Source organism: Ursus americanus, chromosome 4 (assembly GCF_024610735.1).
Source record: "Ursus americanus isolate L20-20 chromosome 4, mUrsAme1.1.p, whole genome shotgun sequence".
Taxonomy (NCBI): Eukaryota; Metazoa; Chordata; class Mammalia; order Carnivora; family Ursidae; genus Ursus; species Ursus americanus.
The window spans coordinates 83714623-83731311 of NC_142130.1; the positions used below are offsets into that span (position 1 = coordinate 83714623).

The window sequence follows — 16689 nt, forward strand, 5'->3', positions numbered from 1 at the left end:
AAATGAGATAAGCATATGTAAGTTTTTGGAAATTGCAAAACACTGATTGAATGTAATCAAGTATACTCAAACAGCTATTACTTTTATCAATTTAGTTGTAGGATTATTATGTATAGTAAAAGGTCTAAAATAATTGAACTTGATTTTCTCTCATCAATCATTAGGTAATAAACATCATAATAACTAAATAGCTTAATCTGCAGAAATAAAGAGGAATAAATATTACATATATGATTATAAAAATGTTTGTTTTGACTTTATTTCAGTCGTCTTGTAAAATAATTCTGTGTAGGGTAAAGTTGCAAAGATGATTGAAAATTTGCTTTATTTAAGTGCTTCAGGACTTTTTTCTTTAAAACCTGATGTTCTTATTATATAAATACTCCCCTTGGTTGCAAGAGGTAATAGTCATTATAATACTGCTTTCAAGTTCTATAATATATACCATATGAAAAAACAGGATGTTTCAAAGACAAAATTCTTCCCAAGAGGTGATTGTTAGATGACTCTTTTTGAAATTGTGCTTCAATATTTATCCATATGCTTCAGAGAAAAATTTGGCACATTTATTAAAATCAGTGGGAGAGGGTCACCTAATTTTAGATATGCTGAACTAGACTTTGTAGTTTGCCAATTGTATTAAATCATAATTAGTAAAAATAACAGGAGAACTGCTTTATGTTTTAAGAAATCCAATGACCCACAAATGTTGAAATAACAAAACTGGAGATTGAACACAAAAATGGTTCTCAAATTATAATGATGAATTAGAAGTTAAGTGTTCAGTTTTTACTCAAATTGAAACTCTTCAGCTGCTATTAGAGACTAATTTTGTACAGTTTCCAGCTGAGGAGTTTTGAAAAACTCAGGATGCATTTTAATCTATAAATTCAACACTAACACATGACTTTTTGACGTAATGAATATATGCAGCTTAAAAATCTTTTCTTGTTGTACACCTGAAACTAATGCACCATTGTGTGTCAACTCGAACACCAAACACATATGATAGCCTTCCAATTGTATCTCTTCCAACTGTCATTTCTTCTTACATATCTATGCACTCCAAAGCTAGGGATCGCGCCCTACTTATCTTTGTACCCCATCTCTAGAAAAAAATTCAACAATTGTCATATTCCCAAGTGCGTAATATTTGAGTCAATAGCCATTCTGAGCTGGGAAGCTCATCTTTAAATATCTGACATACACTATCTAATTTTATCCTCACCCAAACACTACAAAATATTTATTAGTTCTGTTAGTTCACTTACGACATCAGGTAAATATGACTGTTAATATGTACTCCAAGTTCAACTTTAGTAGTAACTTTAACATCTATATTTCTTTAAGTCAATACAATTGGCATTGCAAAAGATATTTTTAAATGATTCTGAGGATAAATTTGAGAAATTATTGCAGAAAGCAGAGAAAAAACATGACAAAGATCAAATGATTAAAGATTGTACAAAAGGGAACAAAGATAGGTTTTAAGAAATGTAAGTGATCCAGACTTACAAACAAAAGCAGGAAAAAGAAGCAATAATCTGAAACAACTGAAGAAAATATTTTTCAGATTAAAAACTACAAATTGATATACGTATAGCGTATCAATAGAACTCAATTTGAAGTATTTACTGTGTTCTATACAAATATCTATAGAGTATACTTTCTTAAAATAATTCTTTGATAAAAATGAAATATGAGGAAAATATAAAAAGCATCCTATGAAAATCTGGAGAGGAAATAATAAATTTTGTCCAAAGGAGAAATATTCTTATTGGCTTCAGCTACCTCCCTTCTAACATTAAATTTAAGAAGATATACGACAATCATTAAAGGATTTTGAGAAGAAAGGGAAGTATATGACTGCTAAAAAAAAAAATTCTACGTATTCACTAAATAGTTCCCTCTTTTGTGCACCAGCTATGTTTCCAAACTCTCTCATAGTTAGACTGGGGACATATGACTGAATTCCAGTCAGTAGAAGGCAGAAGAAATTTATATAAGATAATTCTGGTTCATAAAAACCTCCTAAGGAATCTGTCAGTCCTCTCCTGCTTTTTGCAGCAAACTGGAAATCTGTTCGTATGACTCAGCTACTGATTCGAAGAGCCTCAGAATCCCTGAATCACTGCTAAAGGAAAAACAGAGCTGCAACTGTATTGTGATGTTGATAAGAATAAACTTGCTGTATTAGTGTCTTATTGCTGCTGTAACAAATTGCCATAAATCTCGTGGCTTAAAAAATAATATTATCTAACAGCCCCAGAGGTCAAACATCTAAGTGGTTCTTGCAGAACTAAAATCAAGATGTTGGTCCATCTGCATTCTTTCTGAACACTTTAGGGGACAATCCATTCCTTGCTTTTTCCAGCTTCTAGAATCTACCCATGTTTCTTAGCTCATGATCATCTCACCTTACCTTCTGCTTCTATCATCACATCTCTTTCTTGACTCTGACCCTCCTGCCTCTCTCTTATAAGGGCTCTCATGATTAGTCCTGGATAATCTTTCCATATCGAGAGTCTTCACTTAATCATATCTGAAAATTACCTTCTGCCATGTTAACATATTCAACAGGTTTTGAGAATTAGGACATGGACACCTTGGGGGGCCACTGTTCTTCCTATCAAACTTGGATTTGTACAATCACTAAGATTTAAGAACATATTTGCTGCTCTTGATTTGGGGCATATTTGCATAGCCTCACCTATTAGGACTAATGAACAGAACAAGTTTTTCTCTAGCAAAATATTAACATGGGAACAGATAAGTAATTCCTCAACTATGTCATGTGTATTCCCTCTCTTTGAAACTATTGAAAATATGCTCTTTTATTTGGGATATAAAGCCAACTTTCCAATTCAAGACTGTGGCCATGATAGAAACTAACTTTCTTTATCAGGCACTGACCTCAAATTTAACGATTTGTATGCTGAGTCTCAGCCGATTGTTACTCTTCTACTTCTGTTTCGTGCCTCAAACCAGAAAAGTGCCTGCTAGAATACATCCTTCTGTTCATAATTTATTCTAAATTTTTTGTTTTGACATCTATTAAAAAAACAAGCTGGTATTTTCCTATACCCATAATTGCTAAATTTGGTTCAGGTTTTCACATGATTAGGACATTCTTATTGAAGAATTTCTAAATTAAAAAAAATTTTTTTTTCCTCATAGAGTTCAATGAGGGAAGAACATAATAACTACCTTCTTTGTAAAGATAATACTCTACATGTTTAAATCCCATGGTAAATCACCTGCTTCATATGGTAGATGACTGTTTCATTCTAGCTTCCTGGTTAATTCTCTTTCCATATATTTTCTTCTGTTACCATATTAGAGCAGTTCGACGGCGTTAGCAAACAATTCCAATTTTTACTGGCTTAAAACAATATAACTTTTTGTCTGTTCATGTCATGTTTCAAAGCAGGTTGGCACCATGGGAGGCTGTATCAGTCAGCTCAGTTTCCCATAACAAGTACCTTAGATTGGGTGTCTTCAACAACAGAAATTTATTTTCTCAAAGTTCTGGAGCTTTTAATTCTGAGATTGAAGTTCTGGCTGATTCAAGATCTAGTAAAATATCTCTTGCTGGCTTACAGATGGCTGCCTTCTCATTGTGTCCTCACATGGCAGGAAAAGAACTCTGACTCTTCCTCTTCTTATAAAACTGACAATCTTATTGGGTTAGGTCTCCATCTTTATGTCCACATTTATCCTTAAATATCTTTTGAAAACCCGATCTCCAAATATAGTCATATTGGAAATTAAGGCTTCAACATATGAATTTGGGGAAACACAATCTATGACATAGCATTTTATTCCTGTCCCCCCAAATGCATGTCTTTCTCACATGGAAAATACATTCATTCCACCTTAACAGCTCCCAACAAATTAATTGATTCCAGTATCAGTTCTGAAGTCTAAAGTCCAAATTGTTATCGAAAGATCACCTAAATCAGGTATGCATGAGGCTCATGGTAGGATTCCTCCTCAGGCAAAATTTGTTTTCAGCTGTGAACCTGTGGAAGTAGACAAGTGCCGTGCCTTCAAAACACAGTGGTAGGACAGGCAAAGGATAGACATTCCCATTTCAAAAGGGAGAAACTAGAAAGAAAAAAGAGGTGATAGGTACCAAGTAAGTCCAAAACCTTACAAGGTAAATTCCATTAGATTCTAAGGCTTAAGAACAACCCATTTTGGTGAAATACCCTTCTCTCCCAAGCCACTGAGGCAGTGATGTCACCTTCTGAAACCATGGGGGCAGGGGTTAGATACTGGGGTCTCTGCCTTGTGGCCTCCGTGCCCTCAAAGCTCTGGGGCAACTCCACCTGCAAGGACTTGCTAGGTGTTCCCACCCCAACGGTGCAATAAAAGGCCATGTGGCCTGTTAATACTGAAGCAATGGTCCCACAGTTTGAAACCTAGAGGGTAGACCTGATGATCAAATTCCTTTAGGGTCACTCTTCCCTTTTTTGAAGAATAGTGCACATCCGCAGTCAAATAACTCTTTGGTCCAATCCTGGAGGATCTAAAAAGTCCAATGGCTTTCTTTCATCTTGTCTCATATTTTCTGTCCACTTTAAAGCCAACTGGCAGTCCCTGTACCGGTATAACCCCATCTCTATTCCTGGCTTCTTGCGGAGATGGCTGAGTAAGTCCGTGAGTCACGCACATAATCTCTTTATCAAATGGTTGTTTGGCCACACCCTTAGAGTTCTCAGAACAAGCCTTCACATTTTTTGAATATTTATAGATTGAGAGTGTTCCAAATTTCCAAGTTCTGGTCCCTTTTTGCTTAACAATTTTTTCCACAAGTCATCTCTCTTCTTTTGCATTTTACTGTAAGTGATAAGGAAGATCCAAGCCACACCTTCAATACTTGCTTAGAAATCTTCTCTGCTAACCATCTAATTTTATGGCTTACAATTTCTACTTTCTACAAAACACTTGGTCACAATTCAGCCAAGTTCCTTGCCGATGTAGAACAAGCATCAGCTTTCCTGAAATCTCTAACAACCTATTCTTCATTTTTTCCCAACTTCACAAGAATGGTGTTTAACATTCCGTATTTCTACCAACATTCTGTTCACAATAATCCCGGCTTTTCCCAGCATGCACCTCCAGCATCTGCGCATTACCAAGTTCCAAAAACACTGAAAACATTTTTAGGCATTTGTTACAGCAGCACCCCACTTCTCAACACCCAAATCAGTATTAGTCACATCAGGCTGCTAGAACAAGTACCACAGACGGTGCGATAGACTGAACACTGTATCACCTCAAAGTGCCTGTGTTGAAATCTTAACTCCCAGGATTCCGGTCTAAGAGATGGGGCCTTTGGGCGGTGACTAGTTTGTGAGCGTGGGAGCCCTCATGAATCGGTTTAGTGCCCTTATATAGGGGACCCCCGAAGAGCTCTCTCACACTCTTTCTACCATGTGAGGATTCAAGAGGTCTATAACCCAGAGGAGGGCTCTCCTCAGAATCCACCCAGGCTAGTACCCTGATCTCAGATTCCCAGTCTCCAGAACGATCGGAATAAATTTCTCTGATACCATGATATCCTTGAATTTCTTTTTTCTTTTTATTGTGGTTGTTGTTTTGTTTGGTTTTGTTTTGTTTTCTTCCCTGACTTACCCATCTCTGTAAATTCTCTCCCCAACCAAACTCTTCTTGCCAATACATTTCTGGTGAAAAGGTATCACTTTAGCTTATACTGGAGTGAGCTGCAAAACTGACATTTTGGCTCTTCTGTCAAGAGTTGGGGTGTGGTGTTAGATCAGACATTTTGAAGGCACTGTGAGCTGTTTCTTTTCTTAAAAAGTATTATTGTATGTTCAAATGTTCTTAATGCTGTTTAAAAGAGAAAAGGTACTTCATGACATTCGATTTTAACTTAAGTACAAATAGTATTTATAATTCATTATGGATATAATTTGTTATTACTCGAGGGTCTTGTGATTCTATGTAAAAATGCATTTCAAGTTTTCATTAAATACAAAAGCGACATTATCAACTTAAGGAACACAACTTTTTATGCATTTTTGACTTTTACTTACAGAGTGCCAGTACAAATTATCCAGAAAGTGTTTCTACAGTATTAATATGTTCTCAAAGACTTAATCCAGTTGGGATATCAAAATTTACATGTCATTTAAAAAAACAATTTCTCCCCAAAATATTAATATTAAATTAGTATATTGTATCAAATAAAACCCTCATATCATGTTAGGTCTCAAAGTAAAAATACATATATACATGTAGTTTTATATATTTTTTTACTTTGTCTTTTGCCGTATATATACTTTTATATGTGGTAAAAGAGACAGTGAAGCACATCAAAATTTTGAAAGTTTATTTGAGCGTACATTGATTCAAATAAGGCAGCATCAAACCAAAGGGAGCTAGGAGCATTCCGCTGTTGAGAGCCAAAGACAAGGTTTTTACACAGAAGAAGCTGAAGCAAAGCAAAGCAATTATTTGATTGGCTGTAGCTTAAGCCTTTGTCTCATTTGCGAAAACCGATTTCACTGCTTGTGATTATTTTTTTTTCTAAGTTTCATTGTCTCAGAGTCCAGTGAATTGACTCTGCCTTAGGTTTTGGTTTGCTCACATGGGCTACTAAGGCATGAGAACCACGTCAGTCTAATTGCTTCCTTGTTTAATTATTTTAACATATATAAACGTATAACTATATAAATAAACCTAATGCATATAAAATCTTAAATTCCAAAATTAGTCAGAGATAATTATATCTTTCCACAATTACTATAAAGTCATCAATAAAAGCTTTCCCTAATCACATGGCTTGGAAAGGTACTTCGGGGTGTGTGTGTGTGTGTGTGTGTGCACATGTGTGTGTGTATTGCATTGGAAATTATTGCTACAGCTAATTCATCAATAGAGCAAGAATTTTTATGTTTGTTGCATACAAACATAGCAAAAGTTTGTATTTTGTATTTATATCAGGCCTTATATAGATGAAGAATTCAAACTCACCATCTCATTTACTTCTATCATCCTGCAAGACAGAAATAGTAATATTTTTTTTTTTCCTACATAAGGAAGGAGTTCATAGTAATTCAATGATTTATCCAAAACCATCCCGTTACACTTTGGTGGGTTGAGAAGGAGGGAGGATAGCTGGACTGTCTTCTCAAGATCCATATCCTTCTTTCTGTTTTTTGCTTCATTTTACAGGAAACCCCATTTTGGGGCGAGCCCTTGCTCTCTGGCTTCCAGGTGGAGATTGCAGTGAGAGACTGAGCCAGTGACGGGAATGGTAGAGGAAGGAGAAACCAGGCTCTTCCCCCTTCTCTGTGCTCCTGTGGTGTCTGGTTGTAGCTGGTTCCTCCGAGGCTCCAGCTCCTGACCACAGCCCATCCATCACCAATGCAGCAGCTGTGACGCAGCCATGATTTCTGGACTCTGGTAACGCCACCTGTTTTTATTGCCCTCCCAGTCCGAGGGTGACAACAGCTTCCTGCTGTTGTTAATTTCTGGGTGGCCTCACTTGCAGCTTTAACCATTTTCCTGTATCAATTAATCTAACGTGGTTTGATTTTTTGGCCTAGATCCTAATGGCCATCTGAGAAATACCAACAATGATTCCATTTGTGAAAGTATTAATCTCAATCCAATTTTTCTGTTTCATGAAATAATATCCTTTGCTAAAAATGAGGAATAGTTATATTTACTGTTCATTATGTATTATTGATATAAACCGTGTAGACTTATTGCTCGTGCTTTTGAGTTCCTAAAAGTGTTTCTATTGCATCCTTTTGATTGAGATAAGACAGTTTGTGTAAAAACAAAACAACAAAAAAACTGTGTCGTGATTAAGGTCAAGGAGTTAATGTAATCCTTGCTCTGCCTTTCAGAAGCTCTTGAACCTTGAATTACTTTGTCCCTGAGCCTCAGTTTAATGGGGATAATTCACAGGACTTAGGATTTTTATGAAGAATGAATGACTTAGTATGTAGGAAGGACAGGTGTATTGCCTGATTCATAAGCACTAATAAAAAGTAACAATTTTTAAGGTTTAATTTGAGAATTCAGAGTAAAGCAAAATTATTGTGATTGACATAAATATAAATGTAAAACTATTTATTTTGACTTGTGAGGTTTTCCAAATTATTTATATACCTGTGTGTATGTATATAGTGTGAATACATAGGTGTATATTATATATACATATATATATGCATATATACCATTGCATAGTGCAATCGAAATACACTTTTCTAAGATTTTTAGATTTTAAACTTCAGAAACTTAAGAAAAAAATATTGGTCTATACTTTTAATGCTCTAAAAAGATACTTTTTCATTATAACAAATTAATTTCAAAATGTTTGTAAGGAAGCATTTTGCAACTGAAAAATGTATTCCTAAAGAATGTATTAAAAAAAAAAAAACAGCAAAAGATCTAAATACCCTGGATCTACAAGCTGAGGTCTTCAAATAATGTAGAAAACTATTTGGGAAATGTAAGATAAATTAGATAATTTTTTAATGTAACTAGTTTTAGAGGTGAACTAAATTATAGCATAATGGTCCTCATTTGGTTATCTCGAAGGTCCTATTTTATGTATCTCTTCCAGTATTGTGTCCTTAAGGATCCTTTTGCAATCACCTGCAGAGGTTTCTTTTTAAAAATTATGCTAATGATGTACCTAAGGATGGACAACTTCTGTCTAAGATTTGAAAGAAAGAAACATCCTGAAGCAAAAAGCAAAACACAGAGTAAAACAGAGGCTGAAGGGAGGAGTCTACAGATAGAATTAGATAGAGACAAATTCTATTTTTCCTTTGTCAAACACGAAAGAAAATACAAATGATGAGGACAAGCATCTCCATAACTATGAAAATTCATAGTAATTTCAGGAACTATTACAAAAAGCAAATTTCAAATTCTGAATGACAAAAAATTAGTGGTCAGTGGGGACCTTAAATTAGTGAAGGATCCATTTATTCCAGCTACAGCTGACTGCCATGTTGTAGAAACATACTATTCTGACTCATTCCAAATATACATTATTCTAAAATCAGATTTCAAAATTTAGCCAAAATGGAGCTCGAAAGAACATTATGTAAAATCACTTCTTGTTTCAATTCCCTCAAAAATCCCTAGGCTCTGTATCAGTAAAGGCTACATATGTGGGATAAGGTTTTGAATGTATATAAAACGCAAATGTTCACTGTAACAATAGAAATCCTTGATTTGCCCTTTTATTATGTACCCACTACGTTTATGAAGATCTATAATGGAGCTCTGTAAACCATCCAACGAACTCCAAGGGTAGGAGTCTTTGTGGAATTCAAGATGTTAATATTTCCTTTCTAACCAAATTAACTCCACATGTTTTCTGCTGCAACTAATCTCTTTCCTGTGGAATTAGGCATGGTCTGACTCATTCTTTATTTTTTGAACATGACAATTTACTCCAGAGTAGCCCTCATTTCACATAGCCTCAGGCTCCTGGCCATTGCCGTGTAACCAGCATCCTTGCTGATCTTTGTAGCAAAGGTGTGGAATTATGGGAAAAATCCTAACACCACTGGTGTACCAATCATCTCATAAATAGCATGCCTTAGTTAGCATGTGTCTGGGGGAAATAATTTCTTCAGTGTGTACAGAACTTTCAGATGCATGAAGTACCCCCAAACATATCTGAAAATAAGACTTATAGTAATCGATAATGTCTTAAATGTCACACCTTTACCTCTACTTCCAATATTGCTAATCCGAACAAGTTAAGGTGGATGATATAACCCCCATTTTGAACATGAGAAGACACAGTCCCACACCTAATAAGTAATCGAACAGCAATTCAAACCAACTATCCTGGCTCTAAAGCCAATGGTTTCGAAATGCAGCATATCCATCCTTTGCTTCTCAAAATGGCTTATGCAGAGGCAGAGTAGAGATCACTGTGACTACTCAGATTGATGAACCGACGCTCAGAAAGGTGAAGTGACTATTAGGGCCTCAAAGCTTAGAGGTAGAGTCTGAACTACAATGCCCAGTCCCGTGTTTGTTTTCCCCCATTACTTAATTCACTTAGAGAATTTAGCTAAAAGCCCCTCTGACAGAGCCTCCTTAGGTCGAAAGGAAAGAGAAATGGTAAGGGGAGAAAAAGGAGACAGGTAAGTGCTGAAGCATGGATACCTGAAGAACAGAATCCACAGGCAATCTGCCTCTGTACCCATAACACCTATCATGATGTCTCGAGCAGAGTGATAGTAGGTATTTAATAACAATAAATAAATCGATAAATAAAGTGAATAAAAATAATATAAGAACTATTGGTGGATTTGGGGTTTGGGGGTTTTTTTTTGGTTTCTTGGTTTGTTTGTTTCGGTTGGTTGGTTGGTTGGTTGGTTTGCACACTAAAGAGCTTGCTATATTATTATAAGGATTGTCCAACGGGGTATCTGGACAGTTTGATTGAGTCTTATCTCACCTCTCATTTCAGCTATTATTCTAGGAAATTGTCTTCACCTCTCTGGTCTTGATTTCCATCATGTATGTAATAATGAGGTTACATTAAGTTTTCAAATGTTTTCAACTAGAGTGCACCATCTGTGGATAATCCACAAATGGGGGATTAACCTGTTCTTCAGAGGCCTTTCCACTGTAGGACAAGATCTAGTCATAGAATTTCTGGCCATAGGAGGATATCCATTATATTATGTGTGTGATCTCAAAGGTTTTCAGTAGCCTGGTGGAAGACAGCAATCAAACATCCTATGCCCTTGATGTTTGTAGAGCGCCTATTTATTTTGTCACCCATTCTTTTCTTCAGCAAGCAATTGTTAAAGGGCCTCTATATGAAAGTGCTGTACTAGCAAGACATTCAAAACAATAATAACTGGTCTTCTCATTGGGTTACATATGAGCTGCCAGGGAGAGAAAAGGGAGTGCTTAATGGTATTTCTCAGTGAATTGGAAAAGTTAACATTTGAACTTGAAGGGAGAGTAGGAGATAACAGAACAGCAAAGATAAAGAGCTGCCCCAGGTAAGGAAGCATCATGACATGATGTGTTTGGGGCAGAGCCAATGTGGAAAGGATCAAGAGAATGGAGGCAGATGAAGCTGAGCCCTGAAGGGCCCTGCATACCAATCTAAGTTGTCCTATTGTCTTATGGTTATAAACTATCACTTAAAAACTTTCTCAAGGAGAGTGACAGAATTAAATTTACATTTTGAAAAATCAATATGGCAGCCAGTGGAGGGGAGGGGAGGATGCATGGATAGAAAAGAGCCCAGTGACTATAATGGACAAAGCAGGAGAGACTGAAGACCTGAACCAGGATTGTCGCTTTAGGGATGAGGTGCTACATGACACTGTGCCACACTCCACACAATTCAAGTTTCTTGTCATTGCCATCCAAAGAATAACTTAGTATGATTTATATTGAAAGAAATTTTCTCAAAAGAAAAAATAAAATGTGAGAAAAGCCAAAAATGTGACTTAATAACAACTAATACAATTATACTAATCCTTTGAGACAATATTGCAATATTGTCTTCTTAGATGACATGGTTGCAGATGTCTTCAACTAGAATGAGATGTAATAGAACCCTGCATTGGCAAGGTACAAACTCAGCGGTAATACACTACTCTAAAAATAGACTTGCATGTCATTCCTTATTTGTTGGCTCTCATGTCCTATATGATTTGCTTGACTTGGAAGAAATCAGATATTTAGCATATCATTGTAGATTTTTTAATGCAAATGTTTCAGTTCAATTTACTAAATTATTAGATTTTGCTCAAAAATTATCTGAACATATTTTTACTTTAAATTTAAAATTTTTTTGTTTTCTAATTCATGCTTGAAACTTCACCCACTGCCTCCTTCCCTCTCTCTCCCTCCCTCTCCCTCCCTCCCTCCCTCTCTCTCCCCTTCTGCCATGGACCAGAATCTCCAAAACATGTACATAAATCACAAATCTAGAGCTTGCCTTAACTTCTGATTTTTTTCACCTCCACTGATACCCTTCCATGGGCACCTCCAAAAATTCATTGTGACTTCCCTTATATGAGATCATAATGACCATGACCAAAACAATGATGCATGATGCACAATCCAATAATTACAATGTAAAATGTAATGCCATCAGAAATACAAGAAAAAATAATTCAAAGTGAGAGAAAAGGCGGGGAAATAAGATACAAGAAGTGAATGCCCCTTATCCTGAAGCGGTTGTTTGTGTCAGAAAAAACAACAACAACAACAATATTGCAGGTCACTCTTTTGCTGACAATACAATCATTTCTGTAAATATGTGTTTTGACATATTTAGTTCTACTACATAATGGATTAGGAGAAAAAAGGAGTAGATTTCTAAGTATAGCGTGGCAGTCATGATTTCCCTAAAAAGAGAGTAAATTAGGAAAAAGAGAAGTTCTAATATTACAAAGAGTTTTGTGATCTATAATTAATATTTTATGCAATTTCTCTTATTCTATTTTCAGTTTTAATAAGTTTAGAAGGAACATGATTTAAAATATGTATATTATACCTTTAAAAGGTATTTTATCAGTAAATACTTCATTTCTAATTAATTTTTCCCCACTTTCTTCATGACCAAACTTTTAAATAATTTTATCCATTTCTCTCTCTGGGGTTCACATTTTAGATGCCATTGATCAATGATTTCCCCCAAAATATTCATAGTTATATATAAATTCTTCAAACCCTATACGAGCTTTCAAAATCTACTTTCATCCTTCCACTAATGAGATTCACAGATTTTGAAAAGACAGTCTGGTTGGTACTAACACAAACCAAAATAAAGAGATATCCCTTCCAATATTTCATCATATATGATGACTCTAAAATTATGTATTTCTTTTTTACTAACTCTCATTTTACTTGGCAATGCCTAGATGATTTGATTTTTATTTCCTGTCACAGGTAGACCTCTGATGGTATAAACATATTTTAGTTTCGTCTCTCATTTGAAGTTGATTATTTTCATCAGGTAGTATGAATTCAATAGCTCTGAAGTCAAGGTAATGGATGAGTTTACTGAAAACACAACTGCGTCTCTCATTCTGCTAGCCAAAATATACTTCATGATCATAAACATGAAACTCCAGACCTCAACCTGCTTCTGGGAAGGCAAGATGAATGTGCCCTTGGGAGTGCGACACTTAGAGATATGGTAAATTACCTTGTCCAAGCACTGGCCAAGAGGTACGTGGGAAAGCTCCAGGAGTACTTGAGGTACATGAGCTAATTTGTTTCCCATGGGCTTGTCTCTCAATGGCTTGGCTGTGGGCCTGCTAAAGGGAAAAAGAAATTGTGTTTCTTAGCTCCTTTCAAAATTGCGCACATTTCCACTTTTGAAATCTTGTTTTATTCCCATTCAGTGGTTATCAAAGTTACCAAAGCCAGATAACTATATGACTTATGTAGAAAAACTGTTTAATTTACATTTATCATGCAGATACAACATCATAATTTTCTGTATTATATATGCACCCTACAAATGATTAGATCTTTGGGTGAAATGTGGTGTGTGTGTGTGTGTGTATGTGTGTGTGTGTGTGTGTGTGTGAATAATCAGCCATGTTCCATACAGGATAGATTTTTCGTATGATACAGTTTACCATTAAAGGAGACAGAAAAGAATTATGGAAGCCTATCCTTATTGTGAATACATAAATGAGGATCTACTCTGTGTAATCACTGTACTTATTAGATATTCCTGAACAGAGAGTAAAATAAGTCATTTTTAGACTAAATAAAATTAATATAACTTAACACATTGTTTTAAGAGTTTTTTTGTTGTTTTTTGGAGAAAGGATTTATATTATATATATTTTTAGAAAAGTGACTTTCGACTGAAGGCCAACAATATACTTAACTTATATATAACGTAAGGTTATACACTCTATCATTTGTTTCTTTAACTTCTACTTCTAGTTAAAAATTAAAAATAAGTGTTCTCTTATAAAGGCATCGAAAAATGCTCAGGGATGGTCCAAAATTCCCAAATGTGTTTATAAGTTTGGTCTTACAAGAGATATGAAGTAATCACAACAGTTTTCACCATTCATACATCTGACATTGAATCACAGACTAATCAGACCCCTGGCTGAGCTTTCCTGTAATTAAGGGTTCAACTATTATGCAATAGGCTGGATTCTAAATCTTCTTTTTCCAACATCTTCACAATCAAAATATATTTAATATGTTTGTCTCTCATTATACCCAAGTTATTTTCTGAACAAATTCTCTGGTTGAACAGTATTTCCACATTAAGGTGTTAATGATTTGAAGGCCAATGAAATATCAATTAATTGAAAATAATTAAACCCTCAGGTACTGAGGAGAAGAAATATTTTAGAATTAAAAGGATTGGGGGGGGGTTGTCTTTCTTGATGCCCTGAAATTCCTATAATCTAATTGCCCACTGTAAAAAAGATATCTTTCTCTGGTATATGACAAGGAAAATTGAGTTTTGTTTTGGGACGTATTTTCCTGTCTTCTTCCTGCTCTGCAAGAAAATGTTGTATATTTTAGGACTACATTGCTTCTCTTTGCTATGTTTTCTAAAGAGATTTCAAATATGAACTGCTCCCTGGAAGGAACAAAAATACTCTCAATTCACAAAGTCATACATCTGAGGATGGCAATCAATAGGCAGGACTTCATCACATTGTAAGTGCAGCTGGATGGGGCACATTGTAGCTCATAATTATCTAGAATTCCAGAAGAAAAGGAACAACAGGAAGACAAAGATCAACCTTGGTTCCCTTATCTCAGGATAAAAGGTTTCTGTCAACATGATCCCAAATGGGACATAATGGCCGTGACCCATTTGTGCTGTGTTCCATGGTACCCAGAGGTGTGAACATTTGGTTGCAGGAAATCTTCACTGAAGAGGGAAGAATCCCTGGGGAGCCCCTGAGCACAACTGGCTGCAGATTGTACATCATAAGCATTCATTGAGAAATCGCCGAGAACATGCACAAACAATAAGGCTTAGATAGGGTTGTCATACTAACAACAACTAAATGAATGCTTTTCCCTGACAATGTAAAATTCAAAATGAATCTATTTTTTTTCTTCTTTGACTGCCAGAGAGCTCAGAAAGCTAAACCTGTAGACCTAATTTCAGTAACTGTCTAGGAAATTATAGCATGTTTATATCCTTCCACAAACTTTTCCTGATACGTTCTTCATATCTTCTATTTCCTATGGTACTAAATTACTATTTTCTTTTTTTCCTATTTTTTAATTATTTTATATGTAATGAATCGCTCCAATCTCTTCATAAGATTGAAACAAGATATTCAAACATATCTCGATCATTAACACAATAAATACATAATAACAAAATTCTGCTACTGTCTTGCTTTTCTGCTTCATTAGAATGACTCAAATCAACCTAAGAAGACTTGGTCAAATTAACAATATTTTTGCAACAATAAAAACTAATTCTCTATATCCCATTAGTTGATCTTAACTATAGAAAGGAATATCTTAAAGTTGATAAGCCCAGTTGTGATTAAGATCTTATATAATGGAAAGTACAGGACATAATTGGCTTTTATTCTCTTCCTTGATAATTCCAATCAGTATTCCAGTATTGATATTCCACTAATTATTTCTTAATTACTCTGAGAGAGGCTTGGCTTTTGACCCCTTCCACGCAGAAATGACCAGACTGAGGATACAGAGATTTCTTTTTTATTATGTACTATAATTCATATCTTATTGTATATAATTATAATGCATTATATGTATTTAATATATTTAATATAATGTGTTTAGTATAATATAGTTATATGACATTGTTAGTATAATTTACTTTTTATACATAAAATAATATATATCTTAAAATACATTAATACAAAGATGGAATTCAGTTTCTTCCTTACAAATATCTCTACCTACCTTGCATCCTTTAGATTTCTTGATTTCCTGCCCCCTTTCTCTCTCTCATTTTAACTCCAAAACTTTTTGTAAATAAACAGCATGATGAGGGAGATACTTACTATTCATGAGCATATTTTTCAGTTGAGTATGCCTTCAGGACAGTCACCAGACCAAAATATCTCATCACCAAGAATAACCAGGTTCCTGCCCAGAGCCAGGAAAACTGATATTGATTCACATGGGATAATGTTGCCTGGGCAAGGAAGAGAACTAGATATCCCCACTTCGTACTTCAGCTAGCTTAGAGGCAGTGGCGTTATGCCAAGAGCTGGCTCTGGAATAGCACATACCCCCCTGTGAATCTCAACTCTGCTACTCAACTTGGACAAGCCCCTCATAGGGCCTCAATTTCCTAATCTCTAAATGAGTATAATGCCTTTTAGGGGTACATGCTCAATTAAATGCTACGTTTAAAAATGCTCTAAATATCTAACAATATATTTTCAACATGACATACTTAGAATTATGTCATCACTCACTAAATAAATAGTATGTGTACAAGCACAATGCTAGGCTTCTGAAATATAAAAATGAAATGCCTGTCCTCAGGTAGCAAAAGCCAATACAGACATAGGCCTATAAATAAACTGTTTATCACACTTCTTATTAAAGAGTGTAAAGTATTTCAGAGGTCAGGGAGAAATTTTGGTGCTATTACAACTATTTTGCAGTCAGGAGGCATTATAGCTACTTTGTGTGTCAACTCAACTGGCTACAGAGTGCCCA

General features: G+C 35.3%; 1 long non-coding RNA gene across 9 annotated transcripts in view; it reads right to left on the reverse strand.

Annotated features, from left to right (window-relative positions):
- Nucleotides 1–16160, reverse strand: part of LOC148110283 (uncharacterized) — a 64216-nt gene extending 48056 nt beyond the window's left edge. For 4 of the 9 annotated variants that reach the window (XR_015724255.1, XR_015724251.1, XR_015724253.1 and 1 more), the window contains exons 1-2: nucleotides 15922–16033; nucleotides 13190–13301 (exon numbers count right to left, since the gene is read on the reverse strand). This is a non-coding gene — a long non-coding RNA (uncharacterized LOC148110283). Of the gene's footprint in view, nucleotides 1–1725; nucleotides 4108–12062; nucleotides 12387–13189; nucleotides 13302–15921 lie in introns of those variants that run through there. The other 5 variants (XR_015724252.1, XR_015724258.1, XR_015724256.1 and 2 more) reach the window with 4 other exon arrangements.
- Nucleotides 16161–16689: the final 529 nt, after the last annotated feature.